Raw genomic sequence first — 26323 nt, forward strand, 5'->3', positions numbered from 1 at the left:
AGTGATCCTTCTGTCCAGCTTGCAAGCCAGAAAAAGGCAGGAAGAAGTCTCCTGGGCCATGGGTTGCCCCATAGGGTGGGATTCTTTCGGGAGCCAGGAACTGTAAGAAAGGAGCTGGCAAGTACAGGGCTGAGGCTGTGCTGTGCTTTAAGCTTAAGTTAACACATTAAAAACTTTGATCCGAAGTCGTGCCTCCTGTCTGTTCCAAGGTGAGTTGGCTAGGATTCTGATATCAGGAGCTTTGGTTTCTATTAGCAGTTGTTGATGGACTGTCGATTGTGTTACGTTGAACCATATGAAATTGATCTTTTGCTTTACAAAACTGGTGAATTTATAGTGAATACATTCTAGAAATAAAGCTATTTTGAATAGGAGTTTTGAGCATTTTCTTTCTGACCCCCAGTCAGACGTTAATAAGATGACATAGAGCTCGGCTATTCAGTGTGTGCTCTAGGGATCAGCAGCAGCCGCAGCATCTAGGAGCTTGTTAGAAATGCACAATCGGGAGCCCCATCCCAGGTCTTCTGAATCAAGATCTGCATTTTCTCAAATTCCTAGTGATTTGGATGCACGCTAAAGTTTCAGAAGTGCTGCTATAGCCCATACTGTTGGCTGGTGAGCAGAGTCCTGTTTTGTCTGGCTGTTTACCCTTCTCTACTTCAGTGTGGGTGGGTTAAGGAGCACATGCATCACCTATGTTGGAAAACAGGCTGAGTCCGGATCATAGGACCCCTGGAATGTCAGCAATAGATAGGCTTTGAGCAGGGGAATGAGATAATCAGCATGGACTTTAAGAAGGCAGATTGGAACCAGGAGAAAATAGAGGTGGGAGTTGGGGGGTGTTTAACTTCAGGTGATGGCTATTAAGGCAGACATGTGCTCCATAGGCCTTTGCAATTTATAGAATGTGTATGTTTGTGTGCTGAAGAGGCACCAGGAGATTCCCCAGGCAACAGAACATCTAGGAGCAACAGAAGAGCTCAGGAGACAGCTTGACAGTCACCAGGTTTTTTGTTCTCAGCTGTAAGAACATGGTTTGGGCATCAAAGATAACCTGGGACCTGTACCAGATCATGCACCAACAGCAGGGCTTAACCACGAAAAAGTGCTGCTTCCTTTCTACTGCCTTCCAGGTCTTTGTTGGTGGTGATCACAGTTCCTGCAGCTGTTGCCTTTGCTCTTCCCTAGTCAGGCACAAGAATGCCAACCCAATACCCACTAACCACTCACAGCATGCATGGGTCCAGGTGGGTCTGGAGAAAAGTGGGGTTCACTGCTTTTCCTACCATGAATTTGGGCAATGTGCAAATCACATCCTGCTAGGGACAGAGTATCAGATTGGCAGATGGGTTCTGAAAGTGATGCCTGTGGATTGCTTTTTGCCGTTTATAGGTAACACTTTTAAATCTCAACCATTTAAAGTCTGAATTTTTGAATAACTTAGATGGGCCCTAAGCTATACCTTAGCTGAGCCCCAATTTTAAGGCTTATGCAGAGTAATCAGAGTGTCTGATGTGAAACAGATGATCAATAAGTGATTGTTCAACTGTCTGAGCAAGTGCATGATTTGACTAAGATTGCAGGGACAATGAGAGCAAATTCTTCGGGGGGCTAATGATGACATGCTAATTAAACACCAAATTCAAGAATCTAAGACATTCATTAAAGAGATGCCTTGAGGGCTTCTGCTAGTTTAGTTGGAATTACCATGTGAAAGGGCTAAACCGGGATTCCTGGAAATTATTTTATAATCTTGATTTTTTAAATTAGTTTTAGGCAAGTATCCTTCTAGAGAAGCTTCCTGGAAAGGCAAGACTGATAAATGACAGGCAGTCTTCTAGGGAGAATATTACCAGTCTTGTCATGATGCTCCCTCATGGCAGGTGCCATGATCCAGTGCATTCTCTATATCTAAGTCCTCCATGATCTGATGTGACTTGTCCTTGCCTTCTCATCTCAGAAAGGCCACCTCACCTCAATCCTTTACATGGGCCTGGAATTCATTTGTTCAAAACATCTTTAAGGGCCAACTATGTGCTAAGGTCAATTGGAATAAGACCGAAAAGGTCTTTGTTCTCCTAGAGATAGTTTCAGATGGTGGCAAAGATAGCTTTGAAGGAAACAAAACAAGATTTGGACTTACAAAGTGAAAGGCAATAATGGAAAGAATGGGGGCAGGGATGCAGAAGTGGGAGCAACATTCTGTAGTATGGTTGGTGAAAACCTTTGGGTAGGCTAACATTTGAGCCAAATTCTGATGACGATGAGCCAGGTATGGGAAGATCAGAGGGAGGCATATCACTTGTAGAGAGCATGGCCAATGCAAAGAGCCTGAGACAGGGACAAGCAGCTAGGAATGGCTGGGAAGGGATGAAGGTGGCTCAAGATGGGATCAGTTCATGCAAGGCTTTGTAGATCATGGTGAGGAGCTTTGATTTTATTCTGAACACAATAGGAAGTAACAGGTGTTAAAGAAGAAACCAATTGATCTGATGTGCATTTTTGAAAGATCTCTCTGGTGTAGAGGAGGGCAAAGTGGGGTCTGAGGAAGCCTTGCTTTTACCCTTCCTTACCTCATAGTTCAGCTGGGTTTGTGCCCAGTTCCTATGACTATTTGAGTTCACATCCAAGCACATGCTATTTTGCAACTATTCTCTTTGTTTCTCATCTTCTCCAGGACACCTTCCATGAAATACTGTCTCTGAGCACCAAGTGTAGCTCCTCTCTGCTCTCATGGTGCTCTCATCCAGGAGGCAAGTTTGTGATGGTTAATTTTATATGGGCAATTTTATATGGGCAACTTGACGGGGCAAAGGGATGCCCAGAGAGCAGGAAAAACATTATTTCTGGGTGTGCCTGTGAAGGTGCTTCTAGAAGATATTAGCATTTGAATCAGTAGGCTGAGTAAAGAAGATCTGGCCTTATCAGTGGGGGTGGGCAACATCCAATCTATTGCAGGTATGAATAGAATAAAAAGGTGGAGGATTATCTCTCTTTCCTTGAGCTGGGACATCCCTCTTTTTTGCCCCTGGACATCAGAGCTCCTGGTTCTTGCGTCTCCAGATTTTAGATCTGGGACTTATACTAGCGATCACCTCTCTCCCTATGGTTTGGGATTGGGAATTACACAGTCAGCACCCCCTGGTTCTCCAGCTTGCAGACTGCATATTGTGGGACTTCTTGGCTTCCATAATTGTGAGCCAATTTCCACAATAAATCTCCTATATATCTGTGTATATAGCCTATTGATTCTGTTTGGAGAACTCTAATCAAAATTCAAAATATTTTGCAACCAAAATGGCATGGGTACTGGGTGATCAGAACAGATGTAAACCATAGACACCTGGTACAGTCACATGGGTGCTGAACATCATTGTCAAAGTTAGTCATCATCGGCTAGGCGCGGTGGCTCACGCCTGTAATCCCAGCACTTTGGGAGACTGAGTCGGGTGGATCACGAGGTCAGGAGATCAAGACCACCCTGGCTAACACAGTGAAACCACATTCTCTACTAAAAATACAAAAAATTAGTCGGGCGTGGAGATCAAGACCATCCTGGCTAACACAGTGAAATCCCATCTCTACTAAAAATACAAAAAATTAGTCGGGCGTGGTGGCAGGTGCCTGTAGTCCCAGCTACTTGGGAGGCTGAGGCAGGAGAATGGTGTGAGCCTGGGAGGCAGAGCTTTGCAGTGAGCTGAGATCACGCCACTGAAAACTCCAGCCTGGGTGACAGAGCGAGACTCCGTCTCAAAAAGAAAAAAAAAAGTCATCACCACTTGTTGATGATCATCACCAACATTTGTCGAGCACCTCTTTGTGCCAGAGATGATGGCAGCAGAAACATCTCATTTAATTCTTGAAAACTTCCATGAGTTAGTGCCATTATTTCCATTTGAGTCATGGAGACACCAAGCCTCTGAGAGATAGTGGCAGAGCTGGGATTGTGCCCAGTTTCTGTGACTATTTGAGTTCATACTCAAGCATATGCTATTTTGAAACTATTCTCTTTGTGTCTGTGTCTACTTTTGGGTAAACATCTCAAGGGCATGGATATCCATCATCACATCCCTGGTGATGGGATTTGGCTCAGAGGAGATGTTGGCAAGCATTTGCTGAATGAATACCAATTCTGCATCTCATAGAGTCTTAGAAGGCGTCTTACAGAAAACCAAGGCCTTAGTTCTCAGCCCATTACTTTTAAAAATGAAGAAAATGAGGATCAAAGAGGAGCTATGTCTTGCCCATGATTATACAGTCATTCATAGATCCAATCATTCAACATGTGCTTATTGAGAAACTCCTAAGTAAGGGAGGGTGGTATGAGGAGAAATTGTATTGGAAGGCAGGAGAAGACCATGAAGAGCTGGCAGGCCAAGGTAGGGGGGGGTCTTGATTCCATCCTAAGGGTAATGAAGAATTTCACTAGAATTTTCTTAGGACCAGAGGCAAAGCTTCTCCTGTGCACCTAATTGAAGTGGAAGCCTGAAAACCATTAGCCTTTGGTGACCAGTAACTCAGCTTTCAAGCTAACAGACAAGTACTCCTCTGTGTTAAATAAGCAGACCTGCTGCAAGCAGGCTTCCAAGTTGACACAAGCCACACTTGTCATAGGTTAAGCTTGGAGCAGCTTCAGTTGCACAGGTCTGAGTTTTCATTTTGTGGTAGCAAGGTGATGCACCAGTGCATGCCGGGGGTTGCTCACGCACCCCTCATGCCTCAGGAGGGCAACAGGCTATGTTCTTAGACCTTAGATTGCCTTTCTCAGCATGATGCTCCATTAGCAGAAGCCCTTTGGTGAATGCAAAAGAGCAGCCTTGGAACAGAAGACCACACATGGCATTCAGAGTGACAATGCTAACACCTTACCCCTGCTTAAACACGCCAGTGGCTTCCCCTTGCCTGTAACATAAAAATGCACATCTGGGACCCCTGACTTTTCCAACCATGTCTCCTTGTTTTCTGTGCTCTGCTTGGTGTCTTTCTTTCAGCCTCCCTTATATACTGGGCTTTCTCTTTTCCTAGAACATGTGCTTATTCTGTTTCTTATGCTTCCCTTCCCTCCCTTCACTGTTTGACCCCTACTTATGAACTCCTTTGTATCTCAGCTCAAGGGTCACCTGTCGAGGGAGATCCCCATGACCCACTCTTATGGCACTCTGTAGTTTTCAAAATACATATCACAGTTTTATGTTGACATTTGTTGTGTGACTGATGATGCTCACCTCTTTCACTAGACTTTAGACTTCATCCAGGCAAGGGCTCTATCTTATTGGCCCCTGTGACATCCCCTATACCTGGTACATATTAACTGTATCAAGGCAGAAATAATTGTTAAATGAATGAATGAAGCAATGCAGGCTGTCTATTGTACAATGAAGTGCGATGTCCCAAGGGACAGAGAGAACAATGCGCTTGGCTGAACTGGTTGAAGAAAGTCTGGAATTCCAAAGGGTGTCTCTAATGGGAAACAAGACACTGAGTATCACATTGGGCTGTGTGGGTCGCAAAGCCTGTTTTCACCCCTGGGTACCATTAGGTGAGCAAGTTTCTCATCTGTAACAGGGATAGTAATAATAATGTGATGATTCTATAAAACTGAATATAAAAAAGCACTTAGCCCAGGGCCTGGCATGCAGTAAGCATTCCATAATTAGCTATTATTGTTGTTGTTATGCAATATTTATTATACAAGCAATAGATAATACAGCCTTCAGCTTCTGCAGAAATAGGGGTTAGGTATGTGCAGGTCTCCTTTGTGGATCCGACATTGAGTCTGTTCTCCCAAGGGAACTTGAGGAAGATGTCACCTATTGGGGAGCACTCACTGTGTTCCAGACACTGAATGAGGTGAGAACTTTTAAAGAGAAATGCATTCTGAATGGCTCATACTGTAATCCAAAGGTTAGCAGACTTTTTCCTGTAAAAATTCAGATAGTAAATATTTTTATCTATGCTGACTATATAGTACCTGTCACAACTATTCAATTCTGCTTTTATAGTATGAAAGCAGTAATGGACAAAATATAAAAGAATGGGCATGGCTGGGTTCCAGTAAAGGTACAGAAACACAGCGTAGGCTAGATTTGGTCTGTGACTGTAGTTTGCTGACCCCTGCTAGTTTTAATTTGGGAGATGAATAAAGAACTTCCAGGACATATATTTTCCAGTAAGTGTTCTACACAGATAGAAGGAAAATACATGTTGAGAGAACCTAAACATTAAGCTCTCCCTTTCCTTTAAATGATGATGATTACTATTGTCACCTTTCTACAGTCCTTTAAACTTTTCAAGGCATATTCAACTCAAATAAGCTGAATTCTAGTCAATGTATAGGTCCAAAATGCCCACCCTATGCCAGATCCCAGAAGTTCAGAGATGAATGCTGTATATTCTATAGCCTAAAAGAGTTCACCCATATTACCACATTTGTTCCTAAAATAGGTGAAGCGAAGACATTAAGGTACAGAGAAGTGAAACACCTCTTCTGAGGTCACACAGACAAAAAGTGACAGTGACTATTCATTTCACTTTAGAGCATGCAAATAGTTTCTTTCTACAAGAAAGTAAAGAGAAAAGGAAAGGTGTTCTGTATTTGAGGGGAGATCACATTTCAGTAGCTGTTGCTGCAACAATTATAAGCTAGAACTTATTTATAGAAAGTCATTAACAAGTTTGTCTTTATGCATAAGAGCACACACAGTCTGCAGAGAAGACCACGGTTTGATGTTTACCAGGCACCACATTCTCACCCTAAGGTTTGGCAATTATCATGGGTCTGCCTGGTGATAAGATTTTCTGCATTGTAGGATATGGAATGCAATTATGGCTAAAAATAAAAAGAATTTTCCATAGTTTCATTGACTGAAGATCCCCAAATGTGGTCTGGCTATCATACCAACCTAGAAAACCAGAGTGAAATGCAATTATTTTCCCCCCAAAGATAAGAAAACTTGGATTTTAAAGCACATTTTTCATCAAGTTGTACAGGAGTTTGCGCAAATGGAGAGTGATATGTTTGGGTGCAGGATCATGCTGGAAAATGCAAGACCTTGAGCCTAGTCAGATACCTCTTCTGTCCACGTAAGTTGGGGCTACTTAGCCCCTCTGATTATTTTTTTTTAATCCATAATATAGGGATGCATCTAAGAATTGTCATTAGAGTGAAACAAGATAATCAATGACACAGTCTTTCAGGAACTTGGCAGAGTATAAGCAAATAAGAGAAACAGATGAGATAACACAAAGAATCAGGGAAGTCCCGTGATGCTTTTTTTTTTTTTTTTTTTTTTTTTCCTGAAACATTCTGAAATAGCTGCTTCTAGAAGCCAACTTTTCTTCTATGATCCTTTCCCCAGAGCATCTGTATTTCTTCCACTTCTTATTAAAGAAGCTGCTGAAAGCCAGAGTGGGATGAGCCTCCTGCAAAGACGTCCAGATCCTCCCAGAAGTGACTTCTAGGCAGTGGCTGCCACCATCCGTGAATTAAAAGTGAAGTCTGCAGGACCTTTTGAAACCTTTGCTGATTTTAGTTAAACCTATTTCCTCCTCATGCTCCTATGACTTCAAACTCATCCCAACACAGGGCATGGATGAGGAGAGTTTGGCTCTGGCTCCAACTCCTGGGTCTTTTGGTCTCTCTGAACTCCAATTTCTTCATAGGCAAAATTGTGATGACAACATAACCACTCAAAGAATCATGCTGATTAAATAAGCCTAAAACATGTAAAGGAGCTCAGGTGTACATGAGATAAAGGAGGCTTCAAATTCTGTGCCTGGCACAAAGTAAACCCTCATTAAATGGGAATTGCAATGCTTATTACTAGAAATGTCTGGCTGCTGGGGCTCCGATAAAGGGAGAGGCACTAGAATGAAGTGACGTGTTAAGTTCCATAGATGACAACAAAGGCCATTCACACATTTTTGGGACTGTATTTCTTGAGAGTCCATATATTATTCACGTTTGTATCTTACTTTGTCTTATTGTCTGATGACTACCAAGAAGATTTTGCCAGTCTTGTCTTTCTGTAGCTCGTATTCTTGTATTATGAAAATAGATATACTGAACACATCTCAAACTATATACCTTTTCTCTTTTAGGATCATTGCCATTTCTGTGGAAGAGTTTGTCCCATGAGAACCACTGTACTGGTATGTACAGGGCATTTTTGTTAAATATTTATTAAGTCATTCCAGAGCCCACATAAATAGTATTAGTAAAGGCTTGCTTTGTTTTAATTGTAGAGATTTAATGTTATGTAGTTCATTTGAATAAAGGCAAGAATTAGTTTTGGTCATCTCCTACCCACAAAAAGTGTTGGTCTACATGGGTTTACAAGTATATTTCAGCAGACATTTGAGGGGAAAATAGGCCAATGCCTCTTACAATCACATATGCAAAAAGCCAAAATTAATACTACCTAGTGGAAAAAGCATTAAAAATAATTTATTACAATCAAGTAGGGCTCATATCAGGAGTTAAGGGTAAATCAATGCTGGAGAAATCTTGCAATGTGATCTAGCACATTGATTGAATGAAGTAGAAAAAAAGGGCTATGAACATCTCAATAGGGACTACCTATGTTTAGATATAGATAACCAAATTAACATCCATTTTAGTGGAATTACTTCTCACTTAAATGGATGAACTGTACAAAAGAAAAAAAGAATCTGATGCTTCAGCCGGATGCCTGGGATGTCTTTTGCCTGAGGTCTGAGCTCTGGAGTGAACAAGGAAGACAGCTTCTACATGAGATCATGAGACAATTTAGGCCAAAGCATGCCTCTGTGACACTGAGAAAGGCTCTGAAAGCTTCAGCAATGTGGTGTCCAGAGGGCAATGTGATTGAATGACATTTCAGGAGACCACAATGCAAAGTTTTATCCTCTTATAGTTATTCATAAAAGTTTATAGCTTCCTGGTATAGATATAACTAAATTGAAGAGAGGAATGTGATTTGTCAAATATCCAGGGGCACTGACTCTCAGTACCTGCAATAGATGCACACCAAAGGGTTGACTGAGAAGACTTTTCTAGCTCACTTCACACTTAGTCCCCATCCTGGGGGAAGGAAAGACTGAATCCTCACGCACTGCTTGCCAAAGTCCTCTTATTCACTCAGGGTTATGAAAAATTGGGAAAAGCATCCAAGAAGATTATAAAAGATGAGTAATGAGCACAAAACAACTTTTGGCGAGCACAGAAAAGTATTAGCTTATTCCAAGAAACAAGACACATTTCATCCAATTATTGGAAAATAAATGGCAAGAAAATCCGAATACCAAGAAAGTACCCACATTTATGTGGAAAAGTACAAAAGCAATGATTCAGGAACTAATTTGAACAATCCAGGGATAGTCATATTGATTCTAGCCTGTTGCTGTGATTTGAAATGAAGCCAAATGCCAGAGGACAATGAGATCTGTTTTACGGGCTCTTACATGCCACATAGGAGGGAGGGAGTCACAGGAACGCATCACATTGAAGAAGGAATTATGAATTCTGATGGAAGGGCTTCTGGGCCAAGTTAAATCTCAGAATCCAGCTCTCCCACTGCTCCCTAGACAGTGTTACTAGAGATCAGTGGACAGTGGGGGCTGAACAAGTCTTCATTGTGTGTGACTGTCCCATGCTTACAGGGCCTTTAGAAACTTTGCACTGCTCCCACTAATTGCTTGCAGTACTTCCATCATGTCAATCCCAAATACCTCCTACCCATTTTAAAACAGCCCTTGGGGTATATATGTGTGTGTACTGCCCAGATGGAGGGCTGTGGCTAGGAAAGTCAGTTTCCTTATCTGTAAATTGGAAGAACGTTAGTTTCTTGTGCTACACATTTCTGCTGAGCAAGCAAAAAAATGACTGGGTTGGAACATCCTTCCTGCTGCACCCTAAGTGGTCATTCCATGTCACTTCTGTGCAGGATGCAGCTGCTTCTTTCCTCTCCTAGTGGATTTTGTTTTACAGAAGGATCTTTCATCCTGTGACTGAAAGGTGAGTTGGGGGTGACAGTGGGGAAAGGAGACAGAAGGAGGGAAAGCCAAATTACTCTCACTGTACTGCAGGGAAGTCCAGATGGTGCCCTTGTCCTAAGCTTCCAAAATATGCTCTGGGAGGGAAACAGAGACAGCATTTTGCTGACAGCACTTGGGAACAGGCATGTGGGCAGTCTATATTAAGACTTCAATATCCATTCCAAGTGTATCTGTGTGTATGTGAGAGCGCTGTGGCTTTACTTGGAAACTACTGGTCCCGATCTCTCTGGGGCAGATTCCATTTTTCATTTTTTCCTCCCTATACTTGTAACCCAGGCCCAACCATTCTGCAAAGGGTCCACCCCCAAATACCATGGCTCGCTCTGGGGCCTCTGTCTTTTGTTAGGGCAAAGGTTGTTTCCAGTAGAACTGGGTCAGCTAGAGGGGAAGGTCTTCATCCCTTGGGTAGCCAGAGTCTGAGGCATTCCAAGGGTGAGTGGGGACAGTGTGGTTCCCATCCACAGAGTGGTGGCATGCATGCTATGCCAGCTACTGTACCAGGGAGGGGCGATTTCAAGAAGAGACTGTCTTGGCCTCAAGCATTTTTCAGTCCAGGGAGAGAGAGAACCAGCTCTTGCAGGCAGAGCTTTATAATTTGCAATGTATCTTCCTGCCCACTTCCTTTCTGAACCCAAACAATAGCCCTTCTGTGAATTAGGCCAGGATGCTTCGAAACTGTCTTTCAGACAGGAGGAGCTGAGGACCCAAAGTCACTTAGTTGTTTATCAACAGATCTAGACTTAAATCCAGGTCTCTGATTCCCAAACACAAACACAGTCTATTTTCGATCTGTAGACTTGGTCAAGCTGCTGCTTTTGTCTGGTGTACCCTCCTAATATGGTTTGGCTGTGTCCCCACCCAAATCTCATCTTGAATTTTAGCTCTTATAATTCCCACATGTGGGAGGAGCCCGGTGGGAGATAATTGAATCATGGGGGTGGTTTCCCCCATACTGTTCTCATGATAGTGAGTAAGTCTCATGAGTTCTGATGGTTTTATCAGGGGAAACCCCTTTCACTTGGTTCTCATTCTCTTTGCCGGCTGCCATGTAAGACGTCCCTTTGCTCTTTCATCTTCCGCCGTGATTGTGAGGCCCCCCTAGTCACGTGGAACTGAGTCAATTAAACCTCTTTCCTTTATAAATTACCCAGTCTCAGCAGCATGAAAATGGACTGATACACCTCCCTACTCTTATCTGCCCATCCTATCTTGCCTGACCTTCAATTTAAAAGAATTATAGTAGCTACCATTTAAGGAGAGTTGTTTCCCATGTGCCAGCAGGGTCCTCAATGCCCTATAGAGGTCATCTCATTCAGTTCTCACAACAGGTGTACAGGCAGGGATTACTGTCCCCATTTAGCAGATGGGGAAACTGAAGTGGGGGAGGTGAAATAACTTGCTTGAAGTCACTCAGTCAGTAAAAGGCAGAGCCACATGTTAGACCTGGTCTGTGGGCTGCAGAAGCAGCCCCTTCTTGCCAAGGATTGTGGAGCGCTTCCCTGATTGTTTGGGTCTGCATTCCTTTTTAAATTATTTTTCCTGGAATCTCTGGGACACCAACTCATGCGTGAACCTGGGGAATTAATCTTCTCTTGTTGGGCCCTGGCTGAGGGGTTCAATGATCCCTGAGCTCCATTCCAGCTCTTTCTCTGGATTTATCTGTAGCATCCATACTTCCCCAAGTTTCCAGGTGCTTATCTCTTACATCCACAATGAGTAACGCCACCACTAGTGAACTCTAGTGAACATTATTGGGCTATGTCAGCCAGGGCTGTGATAGCCTGTTCTCATGCATTACCTCATTTGATCCTCGCAGAAATTCCATGTATGAGAACGTTATCACCTCCAGTTTAGAGTTAAGGAAACTGAGGCTTAGAGATGCTAAGTAATGTATCCAGGTCACACAGTTTTTAATAGAACAAGAGCTTGTGTCTGATGCCAAAGACAAAATGTTAAGTACCAAGTTATCTTGCCTCCAATAGATGGAAGTGCTCTGGGACGTAGAGGGTGGCTAAATAAATGATCCCCTGTGGAATGAAGTCCCCTTGCACTCCTGTAGTGAGTGTTTTACTTCATGTCAGCTGTGGAGAAATGGGCACAGCTGACTTGGTGTATCTGTCAGCTGTAAGTCTCAGGTTCTGTCTTCTAGGTAGGAGCCACCCCAGGCACAGCACTAACCCTTTCCTGCAGGTTCTGATTGGGGGCCGGCCTTTGGCTCTTCCCAGCTGTTAATGCTATCTCTTTCCCACCTGAATTCAAGGCCTCCTGCCCTGAGCTGTTCCTCAGGGTTCTCCACAGCCCAATCCTGACTTTTCCAGCCTCCTCTCACCTCCTCCTTTACAACATACACCTACTGTTGAAGGGGCTCTTTGATGCCCCCTGAACATGCCCCACAGTTTCACATATTTGGGTCGCTTTTTTTTTTTTTTTTTTTGAGATGGAGTCTCACTCTATCACCAAGGCTGGAGTGCAGTGGTGCGATCTCAGCTCACTGCAAGCTCCGCCTCCTGGGTTCACGCCATTCTCCTGCCCCAGCCTCCCGAGTAGCTGGGACTATAGGCACCCACCACCACGCCCGGCTAATTTTTTGTATTTTTAGTAGAGATGGGGTGTCACTCCATTAGCCAGGATGGTCTCAATCTCCTGACCTCATGATCCCCCCGCTTGGCCTCCCAAAGTGCTGGGATTACAGGTGTGAGCCACTGCACCCAGCCACATTTGGGTCTTTATCCATGTGGTTTATCTCCACCAGGAATGGCCATTGTTTTGGCTATAATTTCTGTTAGTGGAATGCCCCTCCTAAATTGCTATCTCTTCCATGCTGGCCTTCTGGATTTTCCTGTATGAATTTGTTCTCTTCCTCCTTTTGAAATCTTGTAACATTAAAATGTGGAACTGACTGTGCTTTCAATGATAGCTTCTGTGCTTGTAGCGGTTCCTCCATAGCCTGTACGTAGTAACAAGAGTTAGAAATCTAACCCCAGCCTTGCCACTTCATAACTGACTTAGGGCATTGCGTTAACCTGTCTGAACTTCATCTTTAGGGTAGAGATAATACTGTTTATTTCCCCTGTTGTTGTAAGAATTACGTAAGTTAATGCATATAAAACACCTAGTATCCACCAGACATGCAATAGGCACTCAAGAATCTTAAGTTACCCATATTCCCACATTTCTTATTACCTCTTTCCCAAAATACACACAGACTCTCACATACAAACAATACTACTGCTGCTACCACCACCACAAAGATGGCTCAATGCCCAGTGCATACAGGATCACAGCATGCCAGCGCTATAAAGTTCACCAACAGTCCATGGTTTGAGTCACTGTTTTGCAATCGAGGAACTAGCACCTGGGTTGGGATCAGTTGCACTAAGTTAGTACAGTAATGCAGTTAACATTTATTGGGTACAACACCGAGGCATTGTACTTGGTGTTTTATAAGCATTATCTTATTTGTGCCTCCCAGTGAATCCCCTATGGGGTTAGGTAATAACATTTTCATCACCCCTATTTTGCAGAGTGGTGGGGGCCAGGGAACCAAAACTTAGAGGTTAAGTAGTTTACCCAATATCTCACTTTTCTAATAAGTTGAAGAGCTAGAATTCGGACCCCAGGAGCCTAATACCAGATCCTGGCTCTTAACCAGAAGCCAGAATGAAAGTGAACTCCAGATAGCCTGCACTATTTTCAGAGTCCTCTGCAGTGTCTCAGAAAGGACTTCAGCAATTCAGGAAAAGCTCATTTCTTGATTCCCAAGCCAGGGCTATTTGCCCAGGGGAGCTGAATTGAACATAAATGAATTCTACCAGTCCAGATCCCTCACCCTGCCAGTCCCAGTCTTCTGGAATAGTTAAAATGAGTTCCCTGAGCTCTGGCTGCTTTCTAGTGGGGAGGGAGTTCCAGCGGCTTTGCAAGAGGGGAGATTTGGAAGAATTCCACCAACTTAGCTTATTCCAAGGCACGCTCAAGAAATGGATACTCTTGACTCTGTCTTGGCTGAGACAAAACACACACCTCTCTTGTTGGTCTTTCTGAGTTGAACAGTCTTGTGGCCTTAATGCCTATCACACTGGATGGTTTCAGGAAAGGGTCACTCTTCGCTTTCTTGGTCCATGAATTCAGAGCTGGGTTGAGCAGTGATGAGAAAATGAGCCCCCTAGTCCCAGCCAGCCCTGGATCCTCTCTTGTGCTCATTCTCCTTCGGCCTTTGGTAAGCAGGAACCTTGATGTCCCAGATGGTAGAGACAAGGGATGGCCCCAAGCAGTCCATGCAGCTACCTCAGCTGGTTGTAGTGAATCATTGTGTCTATGCAAGAAAGACTTATGAGCACTCAGTGGGAATTCTGTACTTCAAATAGCCTATTCCAAGTCAAGCTCATTATCCTGCCACCCTGAACTCCACTCCAAATCGCCTCTTCCTTCGTCCCCTCTAACATGGCCATCATCCTCCCAGTGCTACATTTATAGACGTGGGCGCCTACGGAGACTCTTTTGTCTTCTTTATTCATGAGAGCTCATTAGTCACGAAGTTTTGTGAATTTTTGTAATATGCTTCATGGTTCTTGCAACTATTCCTGTCCTCTTTATGCCCAGTGCTACTGCTTCAGATCAGGGCCTCAAGTAATCTTACCTTATTATTGCATCAGTTCCCAACTGGCCTTGCTGCTTCCAACCTCACATCTCTTGAAGCCAGTCTCTCCATAGCCATTGTGATGGCTCTAGGTCTAAATGTTTCACTTCCCTGCAGAGGAAATCCTTCAGTGGCATCTTAGTTTCCTCTGGGAAATGTCCAGGCTCTTTTATCCGGCCCGAAAGGCTCTCATGACCTCCAGCCTCACCATTCACCTCCCTGCCCAGTCCACATAATGCATGGACCTGGCTGTTTGCACATCTGTATCTGTAAACACACCTTCCCCTCCTCCTAGAATGTCCTTTCCTCCCCAGGTTCATCTGGAAAACTCTTAGTCATCCTTCAAAACCCTGCCTAGGGTTCATCCTCCAGGTAGAGATGCTCATGCATGCCTCTCTGCCCACCATCATGCCCACAACATAACTCTATTGAGGCCTCTACTGCTCTGTATTGCAATGATTTGTGTATAGGACATCTCCCAAGTAAAATGAGAGCTGCTTGAGGGCCAGACAGTGTTTTATAGAAATTATTTCCCCAGGACCTAGCACAGCTCCTGACACATCATAAGCACTGAATATACTTTGTTGAGATAGATGATTTTTCTGAATTGATCCAGCTGATTCCTTTCACAAGCACAACCACTGCAGGGAAGAAAAATAGTCCTCTTATTTAGGAAAAAAATTACTTCACATGTCTTAACCGTAAAACCCTTGAACAAGCACTTTATCCTTCTTGTGTGGTTACTTTTTTATTGTGTGGCTGTGGTCTGGATAAAGTTGTCTGAGTTTTATTCATTTCTTAACTCTGATCATTATCTTGTGAGGGGGATGGGATGAAATAGCAAACAATATATTCTAGCTTTTTTCTTTCCCAGAGACATATATAGAACAGCCTCTGAATAAGTATTAATATTGGAAAAGATGCTATTATCTGCATTATACTAATTAATCCATACATCTACCTGTCATTCTTTCTTTTCTATGGCTTTTCTCACAGCAGTGGTGTGCTCTTCCACTGCTGGTAAATTGGCACAATAAATCTGGGGGGACCACCTCTATTTCCAGCAGTTCACTTAACATTTTATCACATGGCTGTGGACTCAGGATTGAAGTCAGTTAAAAAGATTAATACCATTTAATACCACCCAGAAGGAAGATGCCAGAAGTCTGTTTAAGGTCCTGTTATTCATGTCTTCATTTCCTTTGTGCGTGTATTGTGATAAGCATAGCCATCCTTTTTAGCTGCTGCTAATAACTACTTAAAATGATTAAGGTAACTAGTTATTTCCTGTAAGAAAATTGCTCTGCTATCATTAACACAAAATTAACACGGCTTCTGTTTCATCTTCAGCACATAGCCTGTTGCCCCCAGTTGCCTTAAACAAACAGAACCATCTCCAGGAGGCTGTGCGCTCCTTTGTAAGAGGTAAGTTCTGAAGAGGCAAGGAGGCAAGAAAGCGTAGTTTTGCAGAGGACGCTGCCCATGGAGGCGGCTGGAGGAGGGAAAAGCATAGTCCTCCAAACTGCCATGAGGTTTGGAGGAGTAATTAGCCTAATCATCATTATTCTGTGTTGCCTGAGCAATGTGAATGGGATCCGTGCCCTTTAAAATTCCCAATTCTCAGCCAGGCGTGGTGGCTCATGCCTATAATCCTAGCACTTTGGGAGGCCAAGGCAGGTGGATCACCTGAGATCAGGAGTTTGAGACCAGCGTGGCCAATATGGCAAAATCCCGTCTCTACTAAAAATAAAAAAATTAGCCGGGCATGGTGGTGGGCACCTATAGTCCCAGCTACTCAGGAGGCTGAGGCAGGAGAATCTTTTGAACCCAGTGTGTCCGGAATTGGTGGGTTCTTGGTCTCGCTGACTTCAAGAATGAAGCTGCAGACCCTTGTGGTCAGTGTAACAGTTCTCAAAGATGGTGTGTCCAGAGTTTGTTCCTTCAGACATTCAGATGTGTCTGCAGTTTCTTCCTTCTGGTGGGTTCGTGGTCTCGCTGACAGGAGTGAAGCTGCAGACCTTTGCGGTGAGTGTTAAGCTCTTAAAGGCAGTGTGGACCCAAAGAGTGAGCAGTAGCAAGATTTATTGTAAAGAGCAAAAGAATAAAGCTTCCACAGTGCGGAAGGGGACCCGAGCAGGTTGCCGCTGCTGGTTCGGGCAACCTGCTTTTATTTCCTTATCTGGCCCCACCCACACCCTGCTGACTGGTACATTTTACAGACAGCTGATTGGACCGTTTTGACAGGGTGCTGATTGGTTCGTTTACAATCCCTGAGCTAGACACAGAGTGCTAGACAGAAAAGTTCTCCAAGTCCCCACTAGGTTGGCTAGATACAGGGTGCTGATTGGTGCCTTTACAACTTAGCTGGGTATAAAAGTTCTCCAAGTCCTCACTAAGTTAGCTAGATACAGAGTACCAATTGGTGTGTTTATGATCCCTTAGCTAGACATAAAAGTTCTCCAAGTCCCCACTAGACTCAGGAGCCCAGCTGGCTTCACCTAGTGGATCCTGCAGCGGAGCTGCCCACCAGTCCCCACTGCACCTGCACTCCTCAGCCCTCGGGCGGTGGATGGGACTCGGTGCCACGGAGCAGGGGGCAGCGCCCATTGGGTAGGCTCTGGCCACATGGGAGTCCACCACTGAGGGGGTGCTCAGACATGGTGGGCTGCAGGTCCCGAGCCCTGCCCCGTGGGGAGGCGGCTGAGGCCCGGTGAGAATTCGAGGGTGGTTCATGCAGGCCGGCAGTGCTGGGGTACCCAGCGAGCAACCTCTGCAGCTGCTGGTCCAGGTGCTAAGATCCTCACTGTCCTGGGCCGGTGGTGCCGGCAAGCCGCTCCAAGTGCAGGGCCTGCTGAGCCTGTGCCCGCCTGAAGTCACGCTGGCCTGTGAGCCCCGAGCGCAGCCCCGGTTCTCGCCTGCCCGTGCCTCTCCCTCCACACCTCCTCGCAAGCAGAGGGAGCCCCACCGGCCTCGGCCAGCCCAGAGAGGGGCTCCCACAGTGCAGTGGCGGGCTGAAGCCTTCACACTGGCACAGCATGGTAGGTGCACCGTCAGGTCAAAGGCCTGCAAGAAGCAGCAGGGCTTCCTAGTGAGAGAGGAGGCCCAGGTGGGCTGAGTGGGGGCCGCTGGCCTGGGGAGGCTGTGGTGGGCTCCCTAGAGGCCGGACTTCTCTGGGCTTGGCTAGCGTCTTACACTGGAAGCAGGGACAGACGTTACAGAGGAGACACCGAGAGTGAGGGCTGCTAGCACATTGTCACCTCTCACCAGAAGGGGGAGGTTTCAGTGAGCTGAGATCGCGTCACTGCATTCCAGCCTGGGTGACAGAGTAAAACTCCATCTCAAAAGAAAAACACAACAAAAATGAAAACAACAACAAAAACAAAAATTAGCCAGGTGTGGTGGTGGGCACCTATAATCCCAGCTACTCAGGAGACTGAGGCAGAAGAATTGCTTGAACTCTGGGGGCGGAGGTTGCAGTGAGCTGAGACTGTATCACTTGTACTCCAGCCTGGGCGAAAGAGCGAAACTTTGTCTCAAAAAACAAAACAAAACTCCCAATTCTCTGAATCAGTGGTTCTATTAGGTTGGTGCAAAAGTACTTGTGGTTTTTGCCATTAGTTTTAAGTTTTAAGAACAAGAACCGTAATTACTTTTGTACCAGACTAATAATATTTTCTCTTACTTGTACACTTGCAAGACATTCACATGTAAGAGAGACTCCCATGGGAACACTCTGCTTATCTGGTAGGGACATGAAGCACCATGATGCTTGCAATGTCATAAGTATTAATGGTAAGTCAGCAGTGGCTGGTTACTGGGGGCCTTGGCACAAATAAGATTGGCTAGTGCTACTTAAAGTGGAGTCTGTGAACATGTGTGTACAAGTTTTAGTTTGAGTACCTGTTTTCAGTTTTTTTGGGTATAGACCCATGACCTGCATTGCTGGGTTATATAATTTTATGTTCAACTTTTTGAGGAACCACCAAAATGTTTTCCTATATTTTAAAGTTGAGCACTTATGTGTTCCAGGCCCTGAGTTGAAGAGTTCACGAGATAGTGTACTTGCAGGGTGAACATCTAGAGCCAGGAGGAGACCAGAGGGCCAAAGTAGTTCAAGTCATCTTTGGGAATCTGTCACAGTTGTTCCTCTTGCTCACTTGCTCTTACTCCTCTACCGATTGTCTGTTGTGAGTGGCACCATCAGTACAGGCATCACCTGAGAGCATATTAGACATGCAGAATCTGAGACCCCACCCAGACCTATTGCACCAGCATTTCTAGGGGTGAGGCCCAGGAATCTGTTTTTAAGAAGCCCTCTAAGGGTTGCTGATGATGACTCAAGATTGAGAAACTCCGAGATAGATGTAGGTGCAGCATTATCCTTGTTGCTCTTACATCAGAAACCCTATTGGCTGCAAAATGAGTGACAGATACTGCTTTAGAGATAGCTTTGAGTCTTCTCTGACTTAAATACCATGAATCATATGCAATACTCCCCCACTTTCAGCAAGTTATCTGCACCCACTTCACTTACAACTGCAAAACCCTACCATTCCAGGCAGAGTCACCTCGGCTCCATGTCATGGCAGGGGCTCTTAACTTGTCATGGCAGAAGTAATCCAGGGTTGTCTTAGTAATCCTGAGACTGTGCTCTTATTTACCACCCAGGCCAGCCTGCAAATGTAATGATGGGTCTACCACAGAATCCTTGGCCACAGAGTAGCCCTCGGTGGCTTCCTGACAGCCAAGAGCAGTCTTGATTTGGTATCTGGTATTTGTTTTAAGCCTTTCTTGTTTCTGCTGTCAAGAAGTGGTAATGTAGTAGTGTGTTGAAAAAGCATACATTTTGTGGTCAGACTGGGGTTCGAATTCTGATTCTGCTACTTGAGCCTGCAAAATGGTTAATAATATCTACTACATGGAATAATATTTGTTCAATAAATGGTGGTGATATGGTTTGGGTCTGTGTCCCCACCCAAATCTCATGTTCAACTGTAATACTCAACGCTGGAGGTGAGGCCTGGTGGGAGGTCAATGGATCATGTGGGCAGAGTTCTCATGAATGGTTTAGCACCATCTGCTGGGGGCTGTTCTTGTTGATAGTGAGTGAGTTATGAGATGTGGTTGTGTAAAAGTGTATAGTACTTCTTGTGCTATTCCTCCTGTTCCAGCCATATGAAGACACCTGCTCCTGCCATGATTGTAAGTTGCCTGAGCTCCCCCCCAGCAGCAGATGCTGCCAGCTTCCTGTACAGCCTGCAGAACCGTGAGCCAATGAAACCTTTTCTTATAATGTACCCAGTCTCAGGCATTTCTTTATAGCAATGCAAGAATGAACGAATAGAAGTGGTTATTGCTGTTATTAATCATTGCTGATAATTATAAAGAAAGTATGTACATTAAAAGAAGGAGACAGGGTGGAGTAGAGAGAGAGATAACTGTCACAAATTCCTAAAGACTTTTTGAACTACTTTGGTCCTCTGCCTCCTCTTGGCTCTAGATGTTTGTCATTCCAAGTGAACTATTTTGTGAACTCTTCAACTCAGTGCTTGGAACACAGTAAGTGCTCAAAACAATTTGGTGCCTCAAAAAGTTAAACATACAAGTACCATATAACCCAGCAATGCCACTCCTAGGGATATACCCACCAACCTGCTGCCAATTGAAAATAGGTATCCAAACTGAAAACTGTACACCCATGTTCATAGCAGCACTATTCACAATAGCCAAAAGGTAGAAAGAACCCAAATGTCCATCAATGAATGAATGCACAAATTGTGGTATACCCACAAAATGGAATATTATCCTGCCATGAAAAGGAAGAAATTACAATTACAATACAATGTTCTTAAAACTTAAAACTACAATGTGGATGAACCTTGGAAACATGCTATGTGAAAGAAAGCAGACAAAAGCTCCCATACTATATAATATTATGTAAAATCTAGAACAGGTAAATCCATAGCAACAGGTTGCTAGAAGCTGGGGGAAGTGAGAAATAGGAGTGACTTTAATAGATAATGAGGTTTCCTTTTGGAATGATGAAAGTGTTTTGGAACTAGATAAATGTGGTTGCATAACATTATGACTGTGCTAAGTGCCATTAAATTGTTCACTTTAAAATGGTTACTTTTATACTATTAAACTAATTAAAAATATGTTTATGGAACAATAAAGGACGAAAGGCTGAGCCTGAATAACTGATTTTAGTTACTCCTGAAAAGCAAAGCCACTTAAAAAATACTTTACTTCTGTTGCTTCTGGCTATAACTGAAAATCCCTGTCCGTGTGGGGAACTCAGGTGGCCAATACGCAGCCCACCAGCATGTGTATGTGGTCATTAACTTGGCCTTGCTGGTCCAGGGATTTCAGGTAAAAATCAGGAATTATGAAAGTTATTAATAACTCAGTTGCTTCTAAGACAGGTGAACATCTAAGACAGGGCCGTAGGAATGGTTTAATGCAGTCAAGGGAAAAATGTGAAGAAGAAGGATGCAGGCAAGTTCTGAGAGACAGATCCAGGAGCATAAAATTGGCAGTTTTTCTCCATTAAACAATTTGGGATGATCTGAAGTCTCCAAGTTTCTGTCTCTCTCTTTATCTTAATTAACAAAGGAAGTACAGTAAGCCCTCTCCTTCCCTAATGGATTAGCCAGCAAATAGGAAACTAAGCTTTTGGGAGAGACTAATAATAGAATGAAGGGAAACAAGGACAAGGATTGCCTGTAGACTTAAGCTTTCTCCATTCATTCATTCCTTCATGTTCCAAAGCAATTGCATTTCTTATTTGTATGTTACAGTCATTCTCCACCCTCAAAGAGTTTACCATTTATTGGTGGGGGTGGGGGACATGGACACAAACAAGTGTACAGTAAATCACAGCATCATATGTCAGACTGTACTGTGCATATGAATCCTTTGGCAATCTTGTTAAAATGTAGATTCTGATTCATTATGTCTGGGGCAGGGTCTGAGACTCGATTTCTTTTTCTTTTTAAAGACAGAGTCTTGCTTTTTCACCAGGCTGGAGTGCAGTGGCGTGATCGCGGCTCACTGCAACCTCCGCCTCCTGGGTTGAAGCGATTCTCCTGCGTCAGCCTACCGAATGGAGACTCTCTATTTCTAAGAGCACGGAGGTGAAGCCTGTGTTCCTGGTCTGAGGGGCTAGAGTGTGAAAACCACAATAAAAGGTGATGCCACACAGCAGATTCAGCAAACAGCCTGCAGGCCACTTCCTATTTTTGTATAGCCCATGAACTAAGGATGGTTGTACATTTTTAAATGGTTGGGAAAAAACTTAAACCAGAACAATTGAAGAAGGCTATTTCATGACAACTGACAATTATATAAAATTCAAATTTCAGCATCTGTAAACAGTGTTTCATTGGAACAGTCACCCCTATTTGTTTGCATATTGTCTATGATTGCTTTCCCACTACAAAGGCAGAGTTCAGTAGTTGCAACTGAGACCATATGGCCCACAAAGCATAACATGTTTACTATTGGGCCCTTCACAGGAAAATAAAATTGTCTATCCCTGGTATAAAGTAATAGGGGATTTCAAGAGGGAGGGAAAGATCATTTCCAGCTATTTTCATCAGGGGAGACTTCATGAAGGAAGAGCATATGAGTGACTTGGCCAGTGGGTAGGATCTGAGTGGCAGCCTTTGAGGAGGAAGGAAATCTAGTAAATGTGTAGGCTTGGAAATAAGGAAAGCAGGTGGTATGACTGCAGATCTCAGTATCGAAAGCCTTAAGCTAGGTTGCTTTCCAGACTGCCAGCTTCCCTCTGAATGGGTAAGATAAATGCTCTGACATAGACACTCTGGTTCCCAGCTCTGGAAGATAAACCAATTGGGCAAGTGTATGGTGGACTACATGTGTATCTGTGAGCAATACTGAAGGCCAGGTATAACAGTGGATTTCTGGGTGAGCATTGAGAACCACTAGGTTCCAAAAGTTGGGGAGTGACACTCCCACACCCTGTTCCCCGGGGAGTGTTTGGAAACATCTGTTTTGGGTTGTCATAATAATTAGGGGACGTCTCCTGAAATGTACTCCCCAGGAGTCAAGAATGCTAAAGGATTTGCAGTGGGATGGTCACATGGATGCCACACAGCAGATTCAGCAAACAGCCTGCAAGCCACATCCTATTTTTGTATGGCCCATGAATCAAGTGTGGTTATACATTTTTAAATGCTTGGGAAAAAGACTATAGTCTTTTGTATAAATGTAAGGGGTACAATTGCAGTTTTGTCACATGGATATATTGTGTAGTAGTGATGTGTGGGCTTTTAGTGTAACCATCACCCAAATAGCATACATTGCAGCCATCAGATAATTTCTCATCCTGCCCCCCACCCACCACCACCCTTCTGTGTCTCCAGTGTTTATAAGGCCATACTCTAGGTCCACTGGTATGTATTATTAAGCTTCACTTAGATGTGGGAACATGGGGTATTTGATTGTCTGATTTGTGGCTGTTTGGGATGAAGGGAGAAATGCAGGATTGCTTTGATTTTTGTCTTAGCAAAAAATCTGACCATAAATCTCCAAGCTCTATGGTCTGTAAATTCAACATACCATGTTTTCCTCTAATGCCAGGCACTGCATTCGATCCTGGGGACAGATAGCAATAAGACATGGCTCCTGTTCTCTAGGTAGGGACAACCTTTTTTTTTTTTTTTTTTTGCAGAGCCCCGCCTGGGGAAGAAGACTCTTGAAACTCTGGCCATCAAGAGGCCATTCGTTTTCCGGGCCGAGTCTGCCATCGGGTTTCTAAAAAACGTGGTTGGGCCGTCACACTGATAAGATGGCAGGCCAGGTGGATTTATGTGGGTGTTTATTCTGAGAGTTGGGCCAAGGTACAAGCTGAACCCACTGGCAAAATGAAAGTTCCCCTTGCCACCGTGAGGAGGTTGAATTTATCTCAGGGGATGTGGTTTGGTTGACAAGACTGATTATATGGGGTTTATTGTTTATATGAGTATAATATACTCAGGGCTCAAGGCAGAAGTTGGGTTTTATAAATCGGCAGGTAAGTAAAATAAATGCGTTGGGCTAGATACTCCTGCTCCCTGGATAAAGGTGAAAGGGGATGGTGAATTACAGTTAACACAGAAAATGAAGAGAATTCAGTAAAACCAGTGGATTCTTTCTTAAGCAACCATTTAATGCTACCACCCAAAGGCTTCGTCCCATTTACCCTACCTACCCATGGCCATATATTCTATGAGAACATTCTGGAATTTTGTATATAAATTGGAAACAGAAGCTTGTTCCTTTACCATTAATAACCAAATGTAAGGAAATGGAAAGATGCAACATGCCCTGATAAAGGTGGGGCAAAGAAAGGTGGGGCAAAGAAGGGAAACCTGATGCTGATGAAGGGCTCCTCTGTGGCAGGCATAGTGCTGGGTGCTTGATACATACATCATTCCATTTAATTCACACAAAAAATCCTGTGGGTGGTTCTTTCCCAAATTTGCCTGCTTGTAAGAACCATCAGGCACACTTACTATAAATCCAGAGGTCTTTGTCCCTCCCTTGGACCTACTGAATCCTACTCTCTGGGGAAACATGAAAATCTGTATTTTTAACCATCATGTCAGGGGTTTCTAATGATCAGACTAGATTGGAAAACACTTCATTAGACTGTAATTCATCATCCCCAAGTTATATAGCTGTGGAAAGTAGCTTTGCCTGACCTTTAATTCTAAACCCTTTTCATGGCTTCATGCTGCCTCCTTAGAAATGACAGGTCCAATTAAGACTCAGACAAGATGGGCTTAAAATTTGTATCTGCTTTGCATATCAGTTCCTTAGAGCTTTGAGAATCAGTGTAGTGGAGAGGACATGACCGCTGTAACTGGAGTCCAAGGACTGAGTTACAGCTGTGCAGTTTATTAGCTCTGTGACCTTGGGCAAGTTAGTAAAGCTCTCCTGGTCACAGTTTTTTCATCTGTAAAATGGTGATTAAAAAAAAATCACACTTGCTCCGACTGCCTCCAGATCCATTGTGTGGACCAAGTGAGATAATGCACAGGAAAACGCTTTGCAAATGGTAAAGCTGCCTGTGAGGTCTTAATTTTATCCAGTCCTGATGGAGTTGATTATCTGTGTAACCAGTTTCCTTTTTGTGCAATACATAAAGCTTTGGACTTCTCTCACTTTTGGGTGACTTCACATAGTGTGGATGATGTGAAAACAAGGAATTTGCATTTATTGACAGATGAAATAAAGTATGAAAAGTGCTCTCTGGCAAAGGCTGCTACTCGATGCAAGAAACCCCAGGACAAGCCACCCTCTGAAGGCACGTGCACATGTGTTCTCTGAAACTCCTGATATGTGACAGCCAGTGTGCCACTGGATTAATGTGAATAAATGAATATTAATAGGACTGCCACTTTAGGAAGGATAATTGGGGGTTACCTAGATCACTCTCTAGTGGCTGAGACTGTCAGGGAACCTTCAGACTCCTAAGCCTGGTCCCACCCTGCGGCAGGCTGAATAAATAAGTCCTTAAAGATGTTCATGTTCTAATCCCCAGAGCCTGTGAAAATGTTGTCTTACATGGAAAAAATAACCTTGCAGATGTGATTAAGTTAAGGGTCTTGAGAAAATGGGGGAGATTATGCTGAATTATCCAAGTGAGTGCAACATAAACACAAGGATCCTTCCAAGTGAACAGGGGAGGGAGGAGAGCAGAGGAGATGTGATGTGGGACCAGAGGTTGGAGTGTGATGAGCGTGAGAAGGTCTCAACTGGCCATTGCTGGCTTTGAAGATAGATTCTGCCCTACAGCCTCCAGAAGGGATGAAGCCCTACCAACACCTTGATCTTAGCTCAGTGAAACCTGCTTTGTGCTTCTGACCTCCAGAACTATAAGATAATGTGTTTGTTTGGTTTTGAGCCACTACGTTTGTGGTAGTGTTAGGGTAGCCATAGGAAACCAGTGCACCCCCACCTTTCCCGGTGTTTATCAGTGGGGTGCTGTTGTCATATGAGTAGTGGAGGCTGGTTCCTAGCATAGCAGGGCACCTAGCATCTGATAAGTACTAAATGCCAGCCTCCTAAATCATTTTAACTACCCAAAATGTGCCATGCCCTGGTTGAAAGGCACAGCTTACATCACTGACATATCTGGGGACTAAAAGAACCGGTGGGAATGCGCTTCAGAGAAGCAGAATTTAAAAAATACATTTAAAGCTTAATGGTTCTCTTTAATATTAATTTGCTCACTATGAGATTGGAAACTTCTTTATGCCTACATGACCTCTGTACATCTGGATCCACCTGGCCCAGAGTTGGTGCTCTGAAAGTGATTGTGAAGAAAATAAATGGATTCTTTATTTCTCACTCATCCAAAAAATTTATGATGCCTTAAAATATTAAAAAGTGTAAGCTGAAAATAATGAAATCAAATGTCATTAAAAGGAGCAGAGAAAGAGATACCTAGATGCCTGGTGGGGGTTTGTTTCTTAGCTCCACCTTTGGCCTTGAATTCCTGACTGCAAAAATTAGACAGGCATTACCCACTTGAACACCTTCTTAGGTCTCACATGTGGGTCAAAGGCAAATCATAGGATGTTAGGAGGGACATATGGTTTACCCGATATAGCCATCTGAGGCTCTCATGCTAAAAATACAAAT

The 26323-nt window shown here is 43.9% G+C and overlaps 1 protein-coding gene and 2 long non-coding RNA genes across 6 annotated transcripts in view; 2 read left to right on the forward strand and 1 right to left on the reverse strand.

The window, feature by feature from the left end:
• Nucleotides 1-26323, reverse strand: part of CA10 (carbonic anhydrase 10) — a 556725-nt gene that overhangs the window by 23542 nt on the left and 506860 nt on the right. The window lies entirely within an intron of this gene.
• On the forward strand, nucleotides 9954-19895 carry LOC115894964. Its single transcript, XR_004055180.1, has 3 exons — nucleotides 9954-9994; nucleotides 16022-16096; nucleotides 19843-19895. It is a non-coding gene; the product is annotated as an uncharacterized LOC115894964 (long non-coding RNA).
• Nucleotides 21701-25060, forward strand: LOC115894963. The gene is made up of 3 exons (XR_004055179.1): nucleotides 21701-21861; nucleotides 23367-23495; nucleotides 24903-25060. It is a non-coding gene; the product is annotated as an uncharacterized LOC115894963 (long non-coding RNA).

This window comes from Rhinopithecus roxellana, chromosome 19, assembly GCF_007565055.1.
Source record: "Rhinopithecus roxellana isolate Shanxi Qingling chromosome 19, ASM756505v1, whole genome shotgun sequence".
Taxonomy (NCBI): domain Eukaryota; kingdom Metazoa; phylum Chordata; class Mammalia; order Primates; family Cercopithecidae; genus Rhinopithecus; species Rhinopithecus roxellana.